The sequence below is a fragment of the Acromyrmex echinatior genome, chromosome 11 (assembly GCF_024713525.1).
Source record: "Acromyrmex echinatior isolate Ae372 chromosome 11, ASM2471352v2, whole genome shotgun sequence".
Lineage (NCBI taxonomy): Eukaryota > Metazoa > Arthropoda > Insecta > Hymenoptera > Formicidae > Acromyrmex > Acromyrmex echinatior.
In genome coordinates this window covers 3,392,162-3,417,086 of record NC_141862.1, presented here as the reverse complement: position 1 = coordinate 3,417,086, position 24,925 = coordinate 3,392,162, and the positions used below count along the sequence as shown (strand labels likewise).

Below are 24,925 nucleotides of genomic sequence, written 5' to 3'. Positions count from 1 at the left end.
TCTCCATCAATGATTTCCAACCATCGTATTGAGGAGAATCATAACTTTAAATGGGGTAAAGTGAACATATTAAATATAGAGCTTTATGTAATAAAAGGTTGATATCTGAAATGGTTCAGATTAAAAAACAGAAACATGGAATAAACAGACAAAATGACATAGAGTCTTTGCCTGAATTGTATTCTAACATTATACATTCTCTTTTTCCTTCTTAATATCTTCTTTCTTTCCCCCCCCCCCTATTTTTCCGTTCTCGATAAAAGTTTATAGTAAGTTTTTCTTCTTGACATTTCATTATTAGACATGGTGAAAGTTAGATGTCCGTTATCTTTGCAAATTTGCTTAATAATTTATTAAATATTTGCTTAATAATTTATTAATAATTTATTAAAATAATTTATAGAACTAAAAAAACTAATATATTGTCCACGAAATGGACTACAATCTACCTGCGTTTTTTCTCTCTTTTTATTAATGGACTCTTAACACATTTACTGATATCACTGACAAGGTATATTATTATATTACTAATTTTTATGTAGTTAATATTAATTCTTTTTCTTTACGGTTACTTTTCTTATGACTTTCAGAATTTTCTTATGACTACTTTGATTCTTGATAAAAATGACTCGCAGCATATTACACGGAATGAAAAATTTAATATTAAAAATTATAATAATATTTAAATACATGTGCATATTTTTTATTTAGAACGATGTTGATATATTAAGACTACATTAGAAATGACTCGATTAAAGTTGAAACATTTGTTGCTAATTGTAATTGTTTATATAAATTTTTAATGCTAATTTAAATTAAAATTCTTTTATACATTACTGGTTCTTTACCCTTCTTGTGTCTCTTTATCCTACTACATATAATCTTTAATGACCTTAGGAATTTTAAATGAATCGTACACGACGATTTATATTGCAATGAAAATATCTTGGCTTAGCCTTATAAGAAACTTTTAAAAAATAGTTTCTTTACAGGATCGTCCAAGAATATGGTATTAATTATATATGATTATGTATCAGTCTTAAAAAGCATATAATTACGAAATAATTTATCTTTCAAATTGGTGCAGGAATTTGGCATGAATCCTACACGATTTATCGGAATGAAAAGATTTTTTGTTAATTTAGCCTAATAAGATACTCTTAAGAAATAATTTTTTTACATGACCGCTCCAATAATAAAAGTAATAAAGGTATCGATCATCCCAATAAATGAAATGGAATTAATGAATGAACAGAAACTGGATTGAATATATGAAATAAAAAAGATTTAAGAAAAATTAAAAAATGTGTTACTGAAAATGATTGAATAGAAGGTTGAAACGTATATTAGAGGAAGGTCAGCGAAATCGACATACTTTGTTTTTAGACTATATTTTGTGGACAAAATCTGAAAATAAAACTTTGGAAATATGAATGTAAATGTAGAAAGTATCTTCTATCTATGTTCTATAGCAGTTTTTTCATTAAGAATTTTACAATAATTAACTTTTTTTTCGTAAAATAGGCAAAAACGAGCGCCTGACAAAATGGGCCCCAAAATTGACATATGCGTATATAGCACAAAGCATGCGAATGTGACCGCAGCGCATATTCATATGCCTATGTCATATATTTCGGGAGATTATGAGAGATGCTCTAATCTAAATAATGATTAATTGTAATGATTTTTAAGTCCATGGCATATACAAAAACATAAGGCTGTAAGACGTAATCAGTAAGTGAATTGATCAATCACGGTAAAGACGGTAAGACCAATAGCGAATCCAATGTTACGATTTCCTTACTGCTTACAGCCTTTTTGTATGTGCCATGGTCTTTAGAGACATGTGTCAAAGTATCGCGCGAAATGATAGAAAGCACAAAAACTGATCCTCAACCAAGGATTCATTTCGACAAAAAAAAATTATAATGATTAATATTTGACTTCAGACGAAACGACGCTTTTTTCTGTCAAATTCGATTATTTTGTGTAAATATGGTATGTGAAATGAATAATATAATTTCAACCAAAGGCCGCTAAACTATGTAAATAAAAATAAATAATTTATTTAAAAAAATTAATGAATTATTTCAAATCAAATACATACAAATCATTTCGTATTTTACACTAACACGTTTATTGTTATGTTGTACATAACAAATATATTCTTTCAACTATAAACAAAAACCTATATAATTATACTTGCTTTAAATACCACATTGAATAGCTAGAAAAAGCTGAAAGATTACAGATTTTAAATTTTACAAAAATAGTATAAAAAAATAGTATTTATAAGTAAAATAGTTACATTTTAATTGGTGTATACACAGAATGTACAATCTCAAATTTTTCATACAAAACTAAAATACTACTTATATGATTCCAATCCTTTATGGTTAAATGACATATTTAAAGACTAGAAAATAAAACATTTTAAATCAAGAAACATCATAAATAAAATAGATATCGTGTGCATTAAAGCATATATCACGTTGTACAGAACGTACATCTAGTCTTTAATATTTTTATGATACTAACATATTTTTAAAGAATGATTTTTATAACTATAAAAACGGATATTGACAAAAGTCACAAATAAAATAGTTATTCTGTATATCAGAATATTCAACATGTGCTCATTGTTCACAAGACATATATCGGATCCACTCTTCTCCATCAATATCTTTAGACAAGTGCATTACAAAAAATGCAAACTGTATTGTTGTCTGTACAATCTATTGATGTAAATCATTATCAGATGATATTTCTATAGACAAGTTTCTATGGAAAACGTCATTTTTATCTCGATCAATAAACTGATCTGATTTTTGACAGAGTGAACTATCTTTTCCTCGATCTCTTGTTCTTTCAATCTTGTTCTTCTTATTTATTATCGGTTTCAATTTTTCTCAATGTATACATGATGTAATAACCTGCAAAAGTTTACGGCCTCTATTTGAAACTTTCCGTCACTTTTTAGGTAATGGAATAATTTCTAACGGAAAAATTTCATATGATGTAAATGGTTGTGATTCAATAAATTACATTTTAGAACAGAAAGGTTCATTAAGTATATTACTGTTAATAGAAATTTCATTAGATTCAAGCTGGAGTTAGAGGCAAAACATTTTTAGAATGTATTTCTTCTATCTCTCTTTGAGACGAGATATAATCTATATCAGAAAAAATGTTACGATTTGGAGAGTATTCCTGTTACTTTAAAGTTGTTGATAGCAATTTCAGCAGTTTGACACTTGATGTAAGTACGGCTAACTAGATCCATAATATCATATTGAGTAACCGGCTTTCCTGTACGCGTTCACATTTTAATTTCTTTCGAGTAGTATGTCTTTAATGGGCCCATAAAAGATTTATCCAGTAGCTGAAGTTTATATGTCGTGTATGGAGGAAGAGAAATTTATTTTTTATTTTTATAAAATGTTTTTTCAAAAGATCTATTAATCAACATTTTTTGTATGACTATAATGTCCATCAAGTAATAATAAGATTATTTTTACTTGATTTTGTTTTGTTAATAAAATGTAGAAACTATTGAATAAGTAAATTAGTTTATACCCATCCTGATGGATATGCGGCTCCGATTAAACAAGAAGGGACACCTTTCATTAATATATTTGTCATATTTTTCCTTGGAAATATAACCATTGAGGGAACAAATGTTCCAGCAGCACTCATCGCGCAAATAATTGTTATTAAAGATCCTCTTTCCGCTGATGTTACCATACCAATTTGACACTTATCATTTCGTTCAATAACTTGAGGTATTTTGCTTGGCACAATAGTCAAACTCATCTCATCAACATTAAAAATACGATCTGGTGAATAATTATACTCATCAAAAGCAGTATCCAATAAGTTAAAAAATTTGTTTACATTTTCTTTATTAAATCCTTCTTTTTCTGGCAAAAGATGTTCCTATAGGTTTTCGAAATAAGAATGCCTAAATTAGAATGCCTCTTTAAAAACGAAGCGTTTTTTGTCAACTATATTATTAAAAGCTTTATTTTGTTTCTAATGGTTAATTGTAATGACATTTTACGTAAATCCTTCCTTGTTAAAAATGTGATTCCATTACAAAACAATAATAAACAAGTTCCTCTTCTAATTTAACATTAAATACAAGAGACCATGTTTACAAGAAGCAGCTTTTTCGAGAGAACCATACTTTTCATCAACTAATCATCGTAAAGTTCTTTGTGGCACATTCATCTGTTTGGATGCTTTTAACCCATTTCTTTGCGGACGATTTCTATTGCTTTTGCCATATCTTATATTTTCCTTTGTTGGACTTTTTTTCTTTTATTAGTAGAAATTTAATTATACATCTTCTTTAACATAATATCTTTGTTTCTAGTCCGTAATCATTGATTGTTGAATCTTTTAAAAGTAACGTTTTTAATATGATTTATTCTATATTAATATCTTTGTGGATTGTAAACTTTTTGCAATTTGGAATTACTGAATACTTAAAGGTATAAATAAGTTATAGTTGAGATGAATTCAAATTATGTAATTCGCTTTGTCAATAATTATTTCAATATAAATACGGAGAATGCTTTTTAATCATAACAATGCAATGAGTGAACTGGAATTGCATTATTGTTTATAATAATTGAAGTATGGATTAGGATAATAGAACATCAGAGACATAGATGTGAAATATTCTAAGAAGAATGGTTAAATTTTCGTAACAGCACATAAAATTTGAAGAGGAACGTTACTGAACTGCTATATTTATGTCGACGATCAAATCGCAAAGATTGTTTGTTTTTTTAAACATTATATACTGAAGATAGCCTCATAAGAGTCATGTCCCGTTGAAACGTATGTTTTTATGTACTTATATTTTATATTATTTTTATGTACTTTTAGTTATATTAATTTCCAACAATTATCATCTAGTAATGACTCGTAGCCTTTGATTCTAAAATAATTTTTATCGTTTGAGTATATATATATATATATATATATATATATATATATATATATATACTCCATATATATTCATATATATATATACATTTATTATTATACAAGTTAATATGTATTTATAGATTTCTAGAATTTGTCGATTAATTTTTATACAACTACATGAGGTCTCATTTTGTTATACTCACTGTAAGTACTGAAAAATAAGAATCAGAAACGTGCTTTAAAATACATATAGGTATACATAAATGATATGTATAGTCGTTTTACATTTTACATTTGACATGTGTATATATCATTTACTCGTACATATGTTTAAGTACATATATGGCAGGTTTTTTGTTCCGTATAATACATAGAACACGTGTTTGTACACATAAATGCAAATACATGTGTATCCATGCACATGTGAAATAATTGGGGTTCTATTGAAAATCAGTAATTCATGTTATGTATATTATAGATTTTCAATACTTGCAGTGAATGTATGATGTAACGTGGATATGCCACAGTGAGAAAAAAATGATTATTGAAGATAGTAGGCTCTATCTATACATAGCGCTTAATGCTCTTCAGTGCTATTAAATATTTTTGAATGTTAACGAGAGCTTTTCATCTTTAGTGACACAAGTCGACACAGACATCTTTTCATTTCAGCAAAATTAAACTGCTATATAAATAGATATAAGTGTGTATTAATTTACATAGATACATAGTAGTTTATAGTAGTTTTATTCGATAGTTTTATTTGCTGAGATTTTTCTTTACCGTTTAATGATTAACAATGACAGGATGACACTTGTGTCGATAAATGTCATTAAATAGAAAACATTTTAAGAATATTTTGAATATTCTTAAGATTGATTCGACAAACAAAGAAACACTCAAAAATATATTAGGTGTTGGAATTAATTCGTAGCGTTTTTAAATGAAAGAATGTTATTTATTTCACATGAGCATTAAAAAATACATTAATGAAAGTACTTCCCATCACTTGTAAAACGCTACGAATTAATTCCAACACCTAATAAATTAGCGAAGATTGTAAATAAAATCCATATTTAACCTATCTGATTATGGCATTTCTAATTACAGATATGCTATTTTATTTTATTATAAAATGTTATTCTGTTATAAATTTATACATGTACCTTGACTATTCCATAAGATCCATGCTTTTCATAATTAAAACGCAAATAGATATCTAATAAAATAAGAGCAACCAGGTTATGTTATCATGTGCAACAGTCGACATGTTACACGTGACTACATGCCGACTATAAACGATTTTATATTTAGAACCGTATTATGAAAAAAATAAGAAACAAAAAAATATAAATAAAATAATTTTAGAAAATTGTAAACATGTAAAAGGATTTAATGTTATCAGTAATATAATAATTATTATTTAAACTACGTAATTTGTAACAGAACGTTTTGTTTCTACTTCTATTTAGAATTCGTTTTTAGTAATTTTAAAAAACCTAATTTTACATAAAAAACAAGTCAAAACCTAATTTTACATAAAAAACAAGTCATAAATATATTACTATGGATTTTTGCTTTTTTAATTTAATTATAAATAGATTATTTTTCTATTTGTATTAATGAAGTACAAAGATTAGTTTAATGAAGCGAAATAAGGAAGCGTCACTTTAGGAGACCTATGTCAATATCGGTGACTTTCCTCTATCATTGTTTTAATGAATTGATAAATTATAATTTCGCTATAATAACTGGCATAGGTTTTTTATGCTCCTTCCATAAATTAAGTTTGATTTAGTTGTTGTGAAGCTGTTATTCAATTTGTGTAAAAAGAATTCGTTTTTAGCCAAAATGAATTCTTTTAAATTCCATTCAGTTCCTTGCTTGTCCCATTCCATTTTATTTACTAGGATACAAGCAATAAATCACACAAAATTCTAATAGTATTATTATAACATTTTCATAAACTCCAGTTATATTCTTGTAAGATTCACATTACATATGCGCAAAATTCATGTAATCTGCATGCAAGATTCATGTAACATGTGTGTAAGATTCATGTAACATGGGTGTAAGATTCATGCAAGATTCTTTATTAATCTTACATATCATATGCGATATATTCTTATACGATCTTGTATATTTCTATCCGAAATTCGTATGTGAAAATTCTCTTGGAAGATCTCACAAGAATTTTTCTTGTAAGAATTTGCAACAGGATATCGACGGGTGATCGATAATGCAAGCAGGTGCGGAATAAGCCGACATCTCGCGAATTTAATCGATTCTCGATCAGGCGATGAAATTAAAAATGATAGATGTTACGGGAATATCATTTTAATTATAAAAATCTATATTCTCTTCCCCAATATATGCATTTTATAATATCAATTTGTTTAAATAAAACAACAATTTTTAACTACATAAGTGTCTTTCTTTCAATAAAAGGTACGCTGTCTCTTTCATGAATATACGTGGTCCCTTCATAATAATTTAAAAAAGATGTTTTCAATATATTAAACTTCAAAAACATATTTGATGAGAGATGCTAGCGCGTATTCCTGATAACAAAGCCTGCGGAGACAGATTTTGAGCAGAGCCTGCTACCATTGTGATTGCAGGAAGGCAACAAATTGTACATAATTTGTATTATATCTGACATTGTCAGTAAATTGCTGTTAAAAATATGACAAAGCCTGCTAGACATGCTATGTCAGCAGATTGGTAACAGAAATCAAAGTTCTGTATAACCTGACTAGCAGATTGAGAGCAAAACTTGATTCAAGTAAACTCTGTTCGGTTTTTGCCATCAATTTGCATGTCTAGCAAGCTTTATTATATTTCTGATAATAATTTGCTGACAATGTCGGATATAATATACTCTGTGTACTTATTGCCGTTATGTAATTTGTTGCTTTTCTGCAATGAATAATTAGTAGTAGACTTTGCTCAAAATCTGTCTCCGCAGATTTTGCAATTAGAGTAAATATATGTTATGTGATTTTTGTTTGTCACTGTTGGGAATCGTCGACGATGGACTCGCACGTCTTCCTGGCTCGGAGGGCGAGTGCGCGCACGAGCGCGTCTGCGAGCGCACCTGCGAACGTGCGCTACTTCCTTAATTATCTGTTCTTGATTAATAATTCTTTCTGATCGTTAAGACTTTTTTTTCTTTAGTGATTAGTCTCACGATTAGAATTAGAATCGCCGGACCGCGCTCGGCAGCTGCAATTTCTTTTTGTAATTGTTCCGTCTCACTCACCATGGAAAGAAGAAAGACTATATCGCTAGGAAGAAAGAAGAAGCGACCCTACACTGGAAGGCTATCCATCCAGAAGCCTGGATACGCAGGTCGTATTATTTTCATATATTTGCTTTATAATCCGCTACCTTGAGCATTGTTACACCGCTCACCTCTTGCAGAGTGCGACGGAAGGCGAGAATTTCCAATCACCAGAGGAACCGTATGAACGCCCGTCGCATATGTTCTTGACGCGAAGCTGGTGGAAGGGCTACCAGGATATTCCGCGTCAGCCTAGAAAAATTAGGGGTCAAAGGCGAAAAGGGAATTCATGGAAAATTATATTGCGCGCTCTAAAGAAAAAAAGAATTTGCGAGGACCTGTGCGGTACGTGCGGACATCGTAATTGATGGAAGTCAATTAGCATGACGGCTCCCTGCAGGGGTAGGGGGAGAGGGAGCCCAACGGCCTGCGTGTATCCGCAAGGAGCTCCTGGGCATGGTAGAAATATACAAGGTGAATTGCGTATAATGGCGACAATATAGCAATACTGGAAATAACCAATCAAATGTTACCCAATATGCAATTTCTTGCGTATAATAGTTGATATACTGGAACAGCCAATCAAATTTTATCCAAAATTCACGCTGCTACTGCGCATCATGGGAATGGCTCATCTCGTACATTTCCATGCTCCCAGGCCTTATTCTTGCTGTGGCTGAGCAGAAGCGTTGTCAAAGGACATGCGAAGTCGCCGCTGACTAGAGCTTTCGAGAATCGCTGCTGTGAGGAAAATTGACGAGGAGGATAGCGGAAAGATCTGGATGCCGAGAGTGAGACGAGCGTCGTCATCGCTATTGTAAAGCTATTGATCCGGGTTTATAGCTTCGGGAAAGCTCGCGTCGCGAAAAGCGGTCAGTTTAATGGCTGCCGTGTAGAATCATGGAATTTCGAGACATGTGCTATCCTCCCAAGCATTGTGATTTGGTGAAATATTAGTTGTCGAGTCGCGTTTTCCTCTCTTGCCACAGTCGAGTCATTTTAGGTTGTTGTTTTATATTGTATCATTTGTGTCATGCTGAAACGATTATTGTGATCGTATCGCGCTTTTGGGTTAGCGTTCTGCTTCACGTCGGTTTTACCCTCCCGGGTAGCCTGCATTACTTTGAGTGCGAGTTCTAGCGCGCTGTCAAGAGGTCTTGTAAATAATCGATCATTGTTTATCAGTCACCTGCGAAGGCGAGAGAAGTTAGAGTTCGTAGTCTAATGTACAAGGTCATCCGGCGTTAGAAATAAGTCGTCGTTATCTTTCGTCAAAGTAAATTACGAGGGCAAGTCAAGTTTTTAGAAAAACATAATAAAACACATTTTTTTTATCAATTCATTTTTATTTCTCAACATAGTCTCCTTTCAGCTCAATACATTTGAGCCAACGATTTTCCAACTTTTTCAAGCCGTTCGAATAATACGATTTGTCCAACCCTTCAAAATAAGCCTCTGTTTCGGCGATGAGCTGCTCTCTGGTGGTGAATCTCTTTCCTCCGAACCATTTCTTCACCATTTTGGAAACAAGAAATAGTCGCAGGGGGCTAAATCTGACGAATATGTTGAATGGAGAAGCAATTCATAGCGGAATTCATTGAATTTGATCATCGGTATCGAGCATGTATGAACCCGTGCATTGTCTTGATGGAAGAGCACTTTCTTCTTTGTCAAATGGGGACGTTTTTTCTTTAAAATGTTATTGAAACGATCCAATAAGGCTGCGTAGTAATCCCCATTGATCGTTTGCTTCGACGGAAGGTAATCGATATGAATTATACCACGTGCATCCCAAAAAAACATCACCTTTTCGGCCCATTTCACAGTCTTCGCCTTCTTCGGAGCTGGTTCTCTCGGTGAAATTCATTGTTTTGACTATTTCTTCGTTTCGGGTGTGAAGTAATGGATCCATGTTTCATCCACGATAATGAATCAACGCAGAAATTCATCTGGATTACGTTGAAACATCTCCAAACATTGTTTTGAAATCGTCACACGGTCGCGCTTATGGTCCACAGTGAACAAACGCGGCACCCATCTTGTCGATAGCTTTTTCATACCCAATTGTTCGTGCAAAATTGAAATCACTGTTCCATGTAATATGCCTGTGGCTTCAACAAGTTCACGCACTTTCACTCGTCAATCAATCAAAATAATATCGTGGACTTTATCGATGATTTCTAACATAGCAGCTTCAATTGGACGTCTCGAACGAGGTGCATCACATGTGGATGTATGACCACGTTTAAATTCATTCATCCAATTGTATACAGTATCTCAAATGCTGGTGCAGATGTGCTATGAACATTATCCAATTCGGCTTTGATTTCTTTCGGCGTTACCTTTCATATGTAGATGTTTGATTACTGTAGAAAACTCGTTTTTTCCATTTTGCAAAAAATACAAAAGTTGTTCGCTTTAATCGTCTACAAAAATGAAACCACGCGATGAATTCTGCTCAAAATTTGACAGTAATTAGTTGAAATATGCTATTTGTCAAAAAGTAATGTGACATGACACTGCGAGTGCCGTCTGATAGATTTTTTAAGAACTTATTGACCTCGTATATCGAGTCCAGCGGAGGGAGCGAATCCTCCGAAGATTGCATGTAAAACGGTTCGCTAAATATAATTGTTCTTTATTTCTTTATTATTAATATGTGATTCTTGCAACCTACCTCTTTCCCTCCGACAATTTTCCCACCTTTGACGACCCATTCCTGTCGTCACGAATTTAGTATAAGTGAAAGTAGAAGAGATTATCGAAAGAGTGACACGCTCTCTTGTACCTGGCGCTCAACTTATTTAGCGAGAAACTCTGATCTTCGTGGGAAATTCATCTAGCTGTCGAGATATTACGCTTTCAAGTGCTAAAAGTATTTTTAAGTCAGATGAGATCAAGGAGTACGCGACGAAGTTGTGCCGTCGCTCGCGAGCACAGTACATGCATATTATATGAATTATAAATATTTGTTCCGATATACACTGTCAATACTGAAAATTTATAGTATACATAATGTGAACAGATTTTCTAATATCTATAATTTACGTTAGGTATATTGTAGATTTACAGTACCGGCAATGTATATCGGAACAACGAATACTTTTTTAATTCATACAATATACATGTACGAAGGCAAGGTGAAAAGTAACCGACCTCAACATGAAAACATGAACTATGTACAAAGTTTTTAGTTAAGTACCAAGTGTTATATATCAAATTACTACATTAAAAATATCTATAATTTATAAAGGAGAAATTTAGGACTTGGTACTTAACTGAAAACTGCGTTCATGTTCATGTTTCATGTTGAGGTCGGTTACTTTTCACCTTGCCCTCGTATATATATATATATATATATATATATATATATATATACATGTATATTATAAGGTGTTATTTGTGATATTTAATTATCATTACATTATTAAAACTTTAGACGTTTCGGCCACAATCTGGCCATCTTCAGTTCTTAAAACGCAAAATTACAAATATCTGACATTATATTCAATCGTCATGTAAAATAACTATATCTAAACGTGTTCTTTCATCATGTGAAGATGCATCGTACAACAATGTTGCAGCGCCAATTGTCATATTTCGAATTATGTAGAACAAGAATTTCCAGATTCTAATTTAAAAAATTAACCTATCATTAATATTTTCAAGTCGAAATGTATGAGAATAGAATCGTTACCTGTTTTACAGCAAAAAAAACTTTTTGATGAATCTTAAGTACATTCTTTACACAGATGGAAATTTGTCGTGACATTGTGTGTTATTATTTGTCATCGCATGTATGTTACCACTATTTATATATTTGTGTCAAAAATTTTAGATTGTTCTAGAATTATTTATTAAAAGTGAGAGAGATCTTTCTTTAGAAGAAGCAGATAAACATCGGCAAACCTTCGGTGTCACTTTGCTTATTGATACTACTTATTTGGCTTTTAATGTGTATCATTTCAGAAATTCTTCTTTTTATTAAAAATTGTTCTGTGTCTAAAATTCTGATATTATCCTAGTCCAATTCGTGCATCTCATTCAACTGGTGACGTGAAACCACTGATATCTCAGAAGTGGATCTTCTTATGTCAGCCCTGTATTCTTTTATTTGAGTTTTTAATTTCCTTTTGTTCACGAACATTCCGACCGATTTAGTATTAAAGAGTATCGAACATAGGTGGAACTCGATTAAAAACAAGACTTCGATTCCATTTCATGAGTTTATTAAAGCTATTATGATAATAATTAACTCTACATTTTTTAAATTCGACAAAAAAATATTCAGACAGATTTTTAGCATGCCAATGGGCTCTCCATTGTCCCCTATTTTAGCGAATATCGTTCTACAAGATTTAGAACAAGAAATTATTACTGCTAATAATATTAACTCGTCGTTTTATTTCCGTCGTTTTTTTTCGTTATGTTGATGACATTGTAGCGGTGCACAAAGATAAAGTTGAGAATGTTCTAGAATTGTTTAATTCACATCATGAAAGGCTAAGATTCACAGTTGACTCTTGGTTGACTTTTGGCGCAAGAGTACGTTAGTGGCGTAAGAGATGCATGGACGTTAGCAATGCATGATCAAGTGCATTTATTTTGACAACATTGCCAATATCGAATACAGCTATTCTCTGCATTTTGCACTTTCTGTATAACATAACTTAATATATAACAATTAGAGATCGATAATATAACAAGAGAAACGAAATTATACGCTCGTATTTGTTAACTAAGGAAATAATAATGAAAAAGCGATTTATTCGTCATCGATCTCTATTTATTTATAATGTAATACATAACAGAAAAAGATCGAAAGGAAACGAAATTATATGCTGGTATTTGTTACCTAAACTAGGAAATGATAATAAAAAAATTATTTATACAGGTACGTCATCGATCTCTATAACTTAATACATAAAAAAGAAGATCGAATGAAAATGAAATGATATGCTTTGTTAACTAAGCTAGGAAATAATAACGCTCTTTAAGACTCTTATGTTCATCTTTTAGTAGCTTTATTACACGTCTTTATACGTCCTACAAGGCATCTTTAAGATATCCTATGATATTTTTTAGATGTCTTTTAGTCGCCTTATTGGTAATAAATTTAGACATAATACAATCGTATCTGGCGCTCAACTTATTTAACGAGAATATGTCAATTGGCGCTACAATTGTTGTACGATGCACCTTCACATGATGAAAGAACACGTTTAGATATAGTTATTTTACATGACGATTGAATAATGTCAAATATTTGTAATTTTGCGTTTTAAGAATATTGTGAATTTACTGAAGATGGCCAGATTGTGGCCGAAACGTCTAAAGTTTTAATAATGTAATGATAATTAAATATCACAAATGACACCTTGTGCTATGGTTTTTATGCTCTTCTTTTCATAAGTTTTTATCTAATCGTATATTATCAATGACAAACAGGACAACATATCTTAAAAAGTGACAGATCCGAACTTAGCAAACTTTGCAATATCTTCGCTCGTAAGGTACGTAGAAAAAAAAATAAAAACACTTTTATCACACAATTCAATGAAAGTCATCGATTGAGCGTACATAGAATTTGATCGGTTCAGATGTTATAGAGATCCAATCATTTCAATCCCAACAACTTGCGGTAAAGTCTCGCGTAAAGAAACGATAGTACTACTGTGTTTGTCTTAACGCCGAAACACTACTGTGTCTCCTGATGACGACATTTCTTAAATAAAAATGATAAAATTTACAAGTTCAGAGTTTTGCATCACAATTACGTATTTCCGCTGTAGAGAAAAAACAAAAGCACTTTTATACAATCGAACGGTAGCTATTGATTGAACGTATATAGAATTTGATCACTTCAGCCGTTATTGGATGCTTTTCAATTGCTTGACACAAATGTAGGATATTAATTCACATATTTTCAATGTTAATAAATAATTTAATCCTTTTAATTACATATTCTTTGTTATCACGATAATTTTGAAAGAATTATAATAAATTATTTCAATTCAATAAATAATAACGGTTCAAATAATTAAATAAATTAAACAATATAATATAGAGCTAAGAACCAATTCAGGATAATGTGTAAATGACAATATTATTGTAAACAATCTAAAAATGTACAGACGTTTCGACCCTTATTGGATGTTTCTCTAATGTTAAAAATTATTTTAAATGTTACGCAAGATAATTACGCAAGGTAATTACGCAAGATGTGCAATATATAAAAAGCGCATGTGTATTCGCATTTTGGAAAGAATAATTATGGCAAGATATGGCCTAGATTCAATCAGCTTGTCATCGGAACTTGTTGTTAGTTTATACCAGAAGTCACATAATCCTATAAAGTTTATAATACCGTAAACTTCTTCTCAAATTTATAGGTTGGTCCAGTGAAATTAATGTGAAGAAAGATGCAAACATTCCTTTATAATCTTTTTGCAACTATAATAAATATAACAATTACCTTAACTAATAACATTAATTGTCATTTTCAAGATACCAATAAATAATTGTGTTATTATACGACTATAATTTACATTAAAAAATTGAACGTTAATTACAATAAAAAATAAATAGTATTAGGTGTTGGAATTAATTCGTAGCGTTTTTTAATGAAAGAATGTTTTAATTATTTATTTCACATGAGCATTAAAAAATACATTAATGAAAGTACTTCCCATCACTTGTAAAACGCTACGAATTAATTCCAACACCTAATAAATATCTGCTGATTAACATTTGAACGTCCAAATTAATTAAAAAATATATATATGTATATATATATATATATATATATATATATATATATATATATAAATTAAGTACTAAAAGTAATTATATAATACAGAGATATCAAACGAGTCTTACAACTATCGAACTCTGAGATGTAATGCTAGAACATTCGATAAATTGAAATGATCTTGCCATCTAACAAGGGAAGTGGTAATAGAAATGAATGGTAATAGGAAGGATCCTAGGAAGAGGAATTCAACGATGTAGGAAGGGATTGTAAGAGGAATAGATATATATCAGGCAGTGGATCGGTATCTCTCTATTCAAACCATACTTTTATTTTTTAATGTGGACCATTTCAGAAATAATTCTTTTTTTTTATAGTAAGACTCATTGTCCAAAATTTCTACTTCTTCTCATTTGAAATCATGATTAAAACTAGTACGATGGTCAGAAATTACTGATGGAGATCCTGTTCTCTTGTTTATATCAGATTGATGTTCATTTATTCTAGTCTGTAGTCTCCTTTTTGTCTGACCAACGTAGTGCCACGAACGTGCAAGAAATATAAACGATTAAATAAATGATTGCCAGAACCGATTTATTAAATATACTTAAAGTTACTTTAAATAATTAAAATAAAAGAAATCCCTGAGCGAATATAAATTGTAAACTTAAGAAATGGATTCAGAAGTTGCGCGGAAGCTGTCCTCGTCCGATACGCGGAACGCTAATGGGCCATCACGGAACGCAAGGATGACCCGAAAAATATAGAATATAAGCGCGATCGCGGACGTCGTCAGACAGAAATTTGAAAGAAACTTGTCGCGCTACTTTGTTCGTCGTCTAAGCGAAATTGTAACAGTATCTACTGCGACATGAATAATGCTAAGTGGAATTGTAACAAAATAACCACTTTTGTTATATGTAAAGCTAAATATATTTTTTCTTAAAAACTACAAGGCTGTCTAATCTCATCTCCCGAAATCCTTTGTGGATCCGCGAACTATGCTATGAAATACCGGCATAACAATTTGGCAGCGGTGGGATCCACATAGCTGACCCGGAAGCGGCGACGATAGTAGCTTATAAATAAGATATGGATCAGTTAAAACAAGGAAGAAGCAGCCCAAAGCGGAAAGAAGCTAGATCCTTATTCAAGGATGCGAGCACCTGGTATAACAGCCGACGACCAGGACACAGATAACAGCGTAACCTGAGAGGCGCGATCTACCACACGGTGATTCAGCATACGTCAGACGAACAGCGGACAAGTAACATGCGATTAATCACGTTACTGTAAGTCCGAAAATTTATGCAATCATTGTAAACGGATAAATTCCCGGAAGTGAAAACAATCGTGAAAACAGGCGTAATACTCCGATATTTTTACAAATATACAGCGAGCCTATACCAGAGCGTCCTAGAATTAGTCAAGTAAATCCTGTGCGAATTGTCGAAGAAACCATGCGAGCACACGACAACGTGCGCCGTGTGTTGGAATCGCGCCGCGATATTCAAGCGATAGCGCATCTGATTCGAAACCTTATCGGAATATTATCGAGCGTGTATTTCCATTCCATGAATTTAGATCACAACTTATTAGCTGATAATAGGATAGAACAACAAGACCCTCATTAATTTTATATGAGAGTAATTTATTTGAAAACGCATGCGCTAATTCGATACCAGGAGATATGGCGACGCATCAACCGTCAATCTCACGCGAAAATGGTGAGATCGCGAACAATCCGCCGGTAGCGAACGCGGAAATAGAAGCAGAGATAGGTCGTCTCAGAAACACTATAGAAGGACGCGCGCACGAAGCATCAATTCAAAGTAGGCAAGAGGAAATATTAGATAGAAGCAATTACGGGATTGCACGATAGAATGAGCAGGATGGAAATTGTAAATTACGATCGCGAAAAGTTCCGACTAGCGTACCCCCACGATAGAGTATTAACAATGTCACATATGGACGGACGCAAGATGACGTGCGGGAAGCAAGAAATCGATCCATGGGATATTTAAGATTAAAAGATGCACGGAGTTTAATACCGGAAATAGACGGACATTCATGTCAGAAGATGCAAGAATTCGTAAGCGCTAGTACCTATGCGATGAAGAAGATCAACTTCGCGGAAAAATCAGTTTTATTAGAAGAAATATTAAACACGAAATTGAAAGGAAAACTTCTATTAGACTTCCAAACTAGAAGCGTGGCAGACCGAAGAATTACGAGAGATAGATTACTTAGGAAAACGCGGAACATCACACCATTAGAATTTAACGCTTTAAAACAAAAGCTAGGCGAAAGCTAGCGCTCACACCTATGGATGACGCGTGGATATTTCAGCTACATGAATCGTTGATCGAGAAACGAGAAAATACAAGTGAGAAGCGATCCATTTTAGAAACGATTCAGGATCAAGCTTTATTAAATTTCGAACTAGGACTGCGCAAAGATATTAAACTAGTAGTATGATCACAAAAATATTCAAGCCTGCAAGAAGCTATCAATGCAGCAAGCGTGGAAGAACGTGTAAAAGGGCCTACCCCACGAGCGAATAATAATGATCGCAATAAATATGGTCAAGGCCAAAACTCAAAAAATTCGAGTGTGCAGTGCAGCAAATGCGGAAAAGTAGGTCATTATGGGCGAGATTGTCAGTCAAGCCAACAGATTTGTTACGCAAACAGATTTTCATTGGCCCCGAGCCAATAAACCAGCAAGTATAAATGCCATAGAGAAATTTTGCATTATTGCAAAAAAGCAGAACATAAAAGAAACGAATAATGGTCACTGAACGGACGGCTCGACAAGAAGCCGAAGCAACGCACGAAGCGAGACACCGATCGTAAAACGAAGTATGTAAATACTGCTGAGATAAGACGAAATAAGCGGTAAAGAGAGAGCGAAGAATCGTTGTACGCTAGTAACGAAGAAGGAAAGGAGAAGAGGAGAAAGACGTGAAAAACGCGAGCCGCTAGTGAGCATCAAAGTATGCAAGTGATCGGAAGATATGCGAATACTGGTCTTAGACTTGTAATACTACCGATCAAAGAAATAAAGAAGCGTCGAATAAATCTATTATTAGATACAGGAACTACACTTTAATTAAAGTAGGAAGCCTAAAAGGTGAGACATTTATACGAGAAAAGCTGGTCACTGGCAATCAAAGACAATCGGAAAAATAAGAGGAATGATGCGTTTAGGCGACAAGGAAATACGACATACCATGCATGTCGTGAAAGATGATTTTCCTGTCGATTACGAAGGAATCCTCGGAATGGATTTTCTACAAAAATACAAAATTAGAAGCGATCAGAAAAATTATTTGCAAATTGACGGGATAACTTCGAAACTTCACCTATACAGGAAAATAACACTGACCCTCCGCAGCGAAATGATAGTGCGAGCGGTCACAGATAAAAATCATGTGGCAATAGTCAAGAAGAAACCAGACCAGGAATATTTATCGGGGATTGTCTAGTAGCACCTGACGAATATACATGCCCGATAAGAGTGTTAAATACTATGGGAGAAACAAAATAATTACTCCGCGTAATAATAGAAGAATTACGGGCGAGTGATCGAGAGAACGTACACACACTGCAAAAGACAGGTAACGAAAGTGACACACTAATACTATCGCGGCACGAGCGTGTACGAAAGCAGATAAGAACCGAGCATCTAAATAAAGAAGAAAAGAAAATTATCGAGCAAATATGCGAAGACTTCAATGACACTTTCCATTTAAAAGGATATTAATGCACAACAGCGGTAGCGCATGAAATTAATATGCGCATTGATAGTGTACCCGTAAATGTGCGACCTTATCGGTTGCCAGAAAAACATAAGGAAGAGAGATGAATCAGCAAATAAAGAAAATGCTACAAGACATTATTAGTTTTAGCGCGAGTCAGTGGAACGCGCCACTAGTGGTCGTTCCAAAAAAGAGCGACGCTTCAGGAAAACAAAAACTTAGAGTAGTGGTAGATTTTAGGAAACTTAATGAATTAATCATAGGCGACTCATTTTCTCTACCAAACATAATCGACATTTTAGACTAGGTAAGAAACGCCAAATATTTCTCTATACTGGATTTAGCATCGGTGTTTGAGAGCGAGTTGGAGTGAGAGCGATGGCGAGAAAATTTCGAGTGATACGGCGTTTCAGCTGAATTTTGCTTTACGCGAATTCTCAATTGCGAATCAAACGCGGCGGTTTTCTGGCGGCGGAGCGTCTCCTAGACAGTTGCACTTGTAGCGAAGCATTGACTCGAGAACAGCGAAGAAGAAGAGAGTCATTGCTTCTCGGTTTTGCCTTTTATGCTCTTTTAAGAACAAAGGCTTCCTTTTGCATTCGCCTATGAGATTCTCGCAAAATTGAAAATTTTGAGGTGACCCTCTGTTTCGGGCGGCGATTGGCAATTTCGAGCGCGATGGCCAAGCGGTACGCTATTGCCATGCGCGCCCGCTAAATCTGGATTTTTGATTGGGATGAACGCATATTACGCGTTTTGCGTCATGCGATCGCGCGTGAGCTACGACCGATCTGAGTTGGTTCGCCGTTATAACGGTTGAGATCTGCGTACGTGCGACATGCGGCTTAGCTTATTGTTTTTCGACTTTATTGACGAGGTGATGGCCGAGTTTATGTTTTGGAAACCTCTAAGGACACTTGGAATCCTTCTAGAAGCTTCCGATCCACATGTCGCACGTACGCAAAATCTTCAAAAACTGTCCGTCTTAGTTGTATCTTGAACAATCGGGATATCATCAAATTCATGAGTGAGAAACATAAAAGTAAAACTGCCTTTTCTATCTCGCATGGACATTATGAATTATTTAACCGAATACTGTCCGGATTAAGAAATGCACCCGCGACGTTTCAAAGACTAATGAACGCAATATTAGCAGGAATACAAGGTTTGAGATGCCTCGTGTACCTAGATGATATTATATAATTATTTACGGACTGAGCCTAGAGCAACATAGTAGCGTCTTGTCGAAATAATGCAACGACTACGTAAATATAATTTAAAACTACAACCAGACAAGTGCGAGTTTCTACGAAAGGAAGTAATATATCTCGGACATATAATAATCGAAGAAAGAATACATCCAGATCCGAGTAAATTAAGCGCTGTAAAAGATTTTCCTGTGCCGAAGAAAATTAAAAATATACAATCGTTTATCGGATTAGCCAGATACTACTGGAAATTCATCGAAAATTTTTCAAAAATTGCAAAGCAGAGGCTCAACAAGATTGATTAAAAAAAGAGTACATTCGACTGGAAAATAGAACAACAGAACAATTTATTCGAATTATTAAAAGTAAAGCTCACAACAGCACCTATACTCAGTTATCCAGATTTCACTTGAGAATTCCTGGTAATCGCTGATGCGTCGGACCTTGCAATAGGAGCTGTATTATTACAAGGTCGTAGGTCAAAACCATTCGATTGCTTACGCGAGCTGAATTCTAAATAAAGCTGAACAAAATTATAATACTACAGAGAAAGAATTGTTAGCGATAGTCTGTTAAATATTTTCGCCCATATCTATATGACTTTTACTATCGTAATTGATCACAGATCATTAATCTGGCTTTTTAATGTAAATGATCCAGGCTTGATATTAATGCGCTGGAGATTGAAATTAGAAGAGTATGAATATAAGATCATACATAAGACTAGTAAGGGTAATATCAACGTAGATGCTTTAAGTCGAAATTCGTTCCGGAATGACGAACGCGTGTACAACGTGAAGTGAAAAGAGAAGGAAGACGACAACAAAGAAGACAAGGAGGGCACAAAGGAATATACAGAAGAAGAAACAGCAAATACTATATGAATATCATAATGCATCCGCAAGGAGTATCACGAACGGTAAAAAGAATAAAATTGCTACATGACTGTTGTGGTATCATGAAGGATGTCGAAAGCTATATTAGTAAATGCAAATTCAGTCAAAAAAATAAATTAAGTCAGAAGACGAAAATGCCTCTCGTATTAATTAACGCATACACCCGAAAAATCTTTCGAAAAGTGCGCCCTTGACATAGTAGGGCCACTGTCGATTACGAACGAATGAAATAAATATATCTTGACTTTTCAAGATAGCCTGACGAAATTCAGCAAAGTGCCGATAGATACCGATAGAGAATTAATAGGCGTCAACGATTGCTAAAGCATTTGTCATAAAAATAATAATGGAGCATAGATACCCGAAAAAGTTCTTATGGATCAAAGCACTAATTTCACGAGTGAATTATTTAAGAATGCTTGTAAACTTTTAAAGATTGAGAAGACAACGGCATATCATCCTGAGAATAACGGGGCATTAGAGCGTTTACATCGAACCCTCGTGGAATATCTACGACATTATATAAACGATGAACAGACAAACTGAGACGAATGATTATCCTACGCTATGTTCACCTATAATACTATTCTTCACACCGCCACGAGATATAATCCGTTCGGAGTATTCTTATATATGATCATCAAGCAACAATATCAACCTCTCTATTATAATCTCTGAAACCGACTTACGCGTACGATGATTACGTGCAAGAATAAAGAAAGACTTCAACGAGTCAGGTAAGAGAGAACGTAAAACAAGCCAAAATTCAGGCCAAGAAACAATACGATAAAACGAGTCGCGAAAAAAAACCTTTCAAGTGGGCGGTACGATTCTACTCTATGAAACAATAGAAGAGAAAAATCTAAAAAGTTAGAATCGAAATGGATAGGTCCCTATACAGTAATAGAAAAACATAATGATGTGAACTATGGTACATAATAAAAATGGGACAAAAACTAATACGCGTACACGAATGAAATCAAATGAAACCATTTATTGAGCATTAAGCGGACAGTTAGAGCAGAAAACCGAGTTAGTAGTAAGCATAATAATATAAGTTAGTTAAGAAACAATGAGGTACTTACGTTAGGGCCGATAGGGTAGTGGTATCTCCTTCACGATTTGCTGCTCCGTTATGATACATATGCACCTGGAAGTTGCGAGGATGCGCCCATCGCATACCAATCGAGGACGAACACGTGGTTCGTCCTCCTGTAGGTTGCGTGCAACCCGCAACCAGTAACTGCGAAGGCAGTTATCGCACGTGAAAGATGCAAAGTACGAATTGCACCGCAAACACCGCATGTCTACATTTCATTTTTTCTGATAGCGACTGCCTTAGCTAAGAGAGGTTAAGAGAGTAATAAAATAAGTAAGAAGTAAATTAAACAGTACAGTATGGTAAAGATTCATCGAAGGGTAATATGAATTCTTATCTTACAGCATATTATTTGTGTGGAGTTATACGGATGGAACTTGTCCATCAACATATCGCTGGTAATCATTCCGTCATATGACCGGCATATATTTCGAAGAAATCGGGTTGATAAATCAGGCGGAATCGGAATGAAAACTTGTAATTAAATTAGATGTTACTGCTTTTAGGACTCTATTTGAGCTCCAAAAGTATTTAAAAAATACGGAAAAGCGATGTGAAAAAGTCATCGCCAGAAACGCGCAACAAATATGCGCGAATATGATGCTGATATTAGAAAAGGAAGATATCCAACATACCGCATCGCTAACAGTTAAGAATATTAGGAATACAAATTAGTTCGGTTCGTTTTTTTGTGCTCAAAAATGCATTTATTTCAAAACAAAATGAATTGTATTGTATGAAATGTATTGTCCATCGCTGGCTACTACTTTTTCCCATCTCTCAGGCAATTTTCGAATTCCATCTCGAAAAAATGACTCGTCTTTGGAAGCGATCCAATTTTGGAGCCAATTTTCGATTTTTGTGAAAAAAGTGACTTGCCAAATCGTGCTGCATCCTTCAACAATAATCAACCAGTAATCAGAAGGAGCAATGTCCGGAGAATACGGCGAGTGCGGTAAAACATCCCATTTGAACGTTTCCAAATATTTTTTTACGACTTTTGCGACATGAGGCCGAGCGTTGTCATGAAGAAAAATAACTTTATCATGTCTTTGCTCGTATTCCGGCCGTTTTTCTCGCAATGCACGGCTCAAACGAATCAATTGTAGCCGATACCGATCGCCCGTAATGGAATCGCCAGGTTCAACAGCTCATAGTAAACAACCCTTTTGGTCCCACCAGATACAGAGCATGATCTTCGAACCATGAATGTTCGGCTTTGGTGTTGATGTTGAGGACGATGGCAACGATCGACCGGGCTTAGCGTAATATTTTTTCTTGTTGGGGTTGTCGTAGAATATCCACTTCTCATCTCCAATCATAATCCGATGCAAAAAACCTTTTCTTTATTGTCTTTAAATCAGCTGTTCGTAAGTGAAAAATCGCCTTTCAACGTCTTTCGGTTTCAATTAATTAAGGCACCCAATTTCCTTGTTTTTGAATCATTCCCATGACTCTCAATGCAGAAACGGCTTGTTTGAGTTACTTCCAATGATTCTGCAAGCTTCTCTTGCGTTTGACTCTGATCTTCTTCGAGTAATGCCTCTAATTCTTTGTCTTCAATTTTTTTGGCTGTCCAGAGCGAGGCTTGTCTTCAACGCTGAAATCTCCATCCTTGAAACGTCGAAACTATTCCCTACATGATTTATTAGTTGGAGCAGTATCACCATAAACTTCGACAAGTATTCGATGGGCTTCAGCTGCATTTTTCTTCCAATTAAAGCAAAATTAGAACCTCCCGCAAAGCTGCTTGGTTAACACAAAATTCGACATTTCAAACACAGTAAAAATCAAGGTTTTTGAAACTCAATATAAACGCAATATGAAAGCAATATGAACTGAATATTATTAGCAGATCTAACCTCTCTTAAAACGCCAAAATCAGCTGTCACTATGAACCATTCACAACAGCCAGAGCCAAAAGCCTTTTGGAAAATGGATCGAATTAATTTGTACTCCCTATATAACTATAAAGAGGATTAATAAACATCATAGGCGCGATCAGCAAAACTGTTTGGTATAATGGATGCTGACGATACACAGCAAATAGCTGAACAACTACAGATACTTCAAGATAATCAGCAGGTATTACAACAAGCATCAATTAAAAATATTAAATGCGACTATTGGACACATCAGTAGTCTCAAAAAAGCAATGATCTGAAAACTTATTGTTTAATGTTACGAGGAAAATGGAAATGCATTAGACATATATACGCAATGAGAAGATTTAGATGTCTATATGTCCTTACTGCCATCATAACAGATTTGACAGCGGACATAGGGAAAATGTTAGATTATTTAGTATTCAAAGGAAGATACCCACTCGTTTACTATCATTAGAACAAATAAGATTTACGGGAAGCCACGTCACAGCTAACAAAAGGTTTGCATTTTCCATTTCAAATATAGGCAGAAAATTGGAATACCATTCAAAAATACATATCAATTAATGCATTCTATTTTAATAACTATACATTTACTACGCTCAAGTTTCCAATAATTGCGTATCCCACGTATAAAATAATAAGTGCGATACCTCTATCTTTTTACCTACATTCAAATATATTTACTTTCGTGAAGATTAATCATTCATTAATAGCATTAGATAAGAAAAATAGTCATTATACGTTACTATATGCAAGTGACTTATTGATAAATGCATAGATAAATACATACGAGATACCACGACATACAAACATTGCGAGCAAACATTTCAAATATATTATATTAAATCCGATGCGCCATGCGAAGTATTAATATTTATAGTAACGCACCGAGACAATTCCAAAATTACGAAAATGGACACGTCTTATCTAGTATCACCCTGTGGATTACGCTAACGGAGGTTCAAACGTGGTTATATTCCACCAAGAAAAGTAAAAAAATTTAATCATTTGTAATAATTTTGAAAGCGAAATTAAGGAAACGGATAGAATTAAATTAACGGATATAATTAACGGAGATTGTAAACTATCTACACCGGATTTAAC

At 33.8% G+C, this 24,925-nt stretch overlaps 1 long non-coding RNA gene and 1 pseudogene across 1 annotated transcript; one reads left to right on the top strand and one right to left on the bottom strand.

Moving 5' to 3' along the window:
* Window positions 1-6,537: 6,537 nt before the first annotated feature.
* Window positions 6,538-11,188, bottom strand: LOC147908047 (uncharacterized). The gene is made up of 2 exons (XR_015546778.1): window positions 10,896-11,188; window positions 6,538-10,644 (listed from the first exon to the last, which is right to left on the bottom strand). It is a non-coding gene; the product is annotated as an uncharacterized LOC147908047 (long non-coding RNA).
* A 10,125-nt stretch (window positions 11,189-21,313) lies between these two features.
* On the top strand, window positions 21,314-24,666 carry LOC147908046 (uncharacterized; annotated as a pseudogene).
* The last annotated feature ends 259 nt before the right edge of the window (window positions 24,667-24,925 follow it).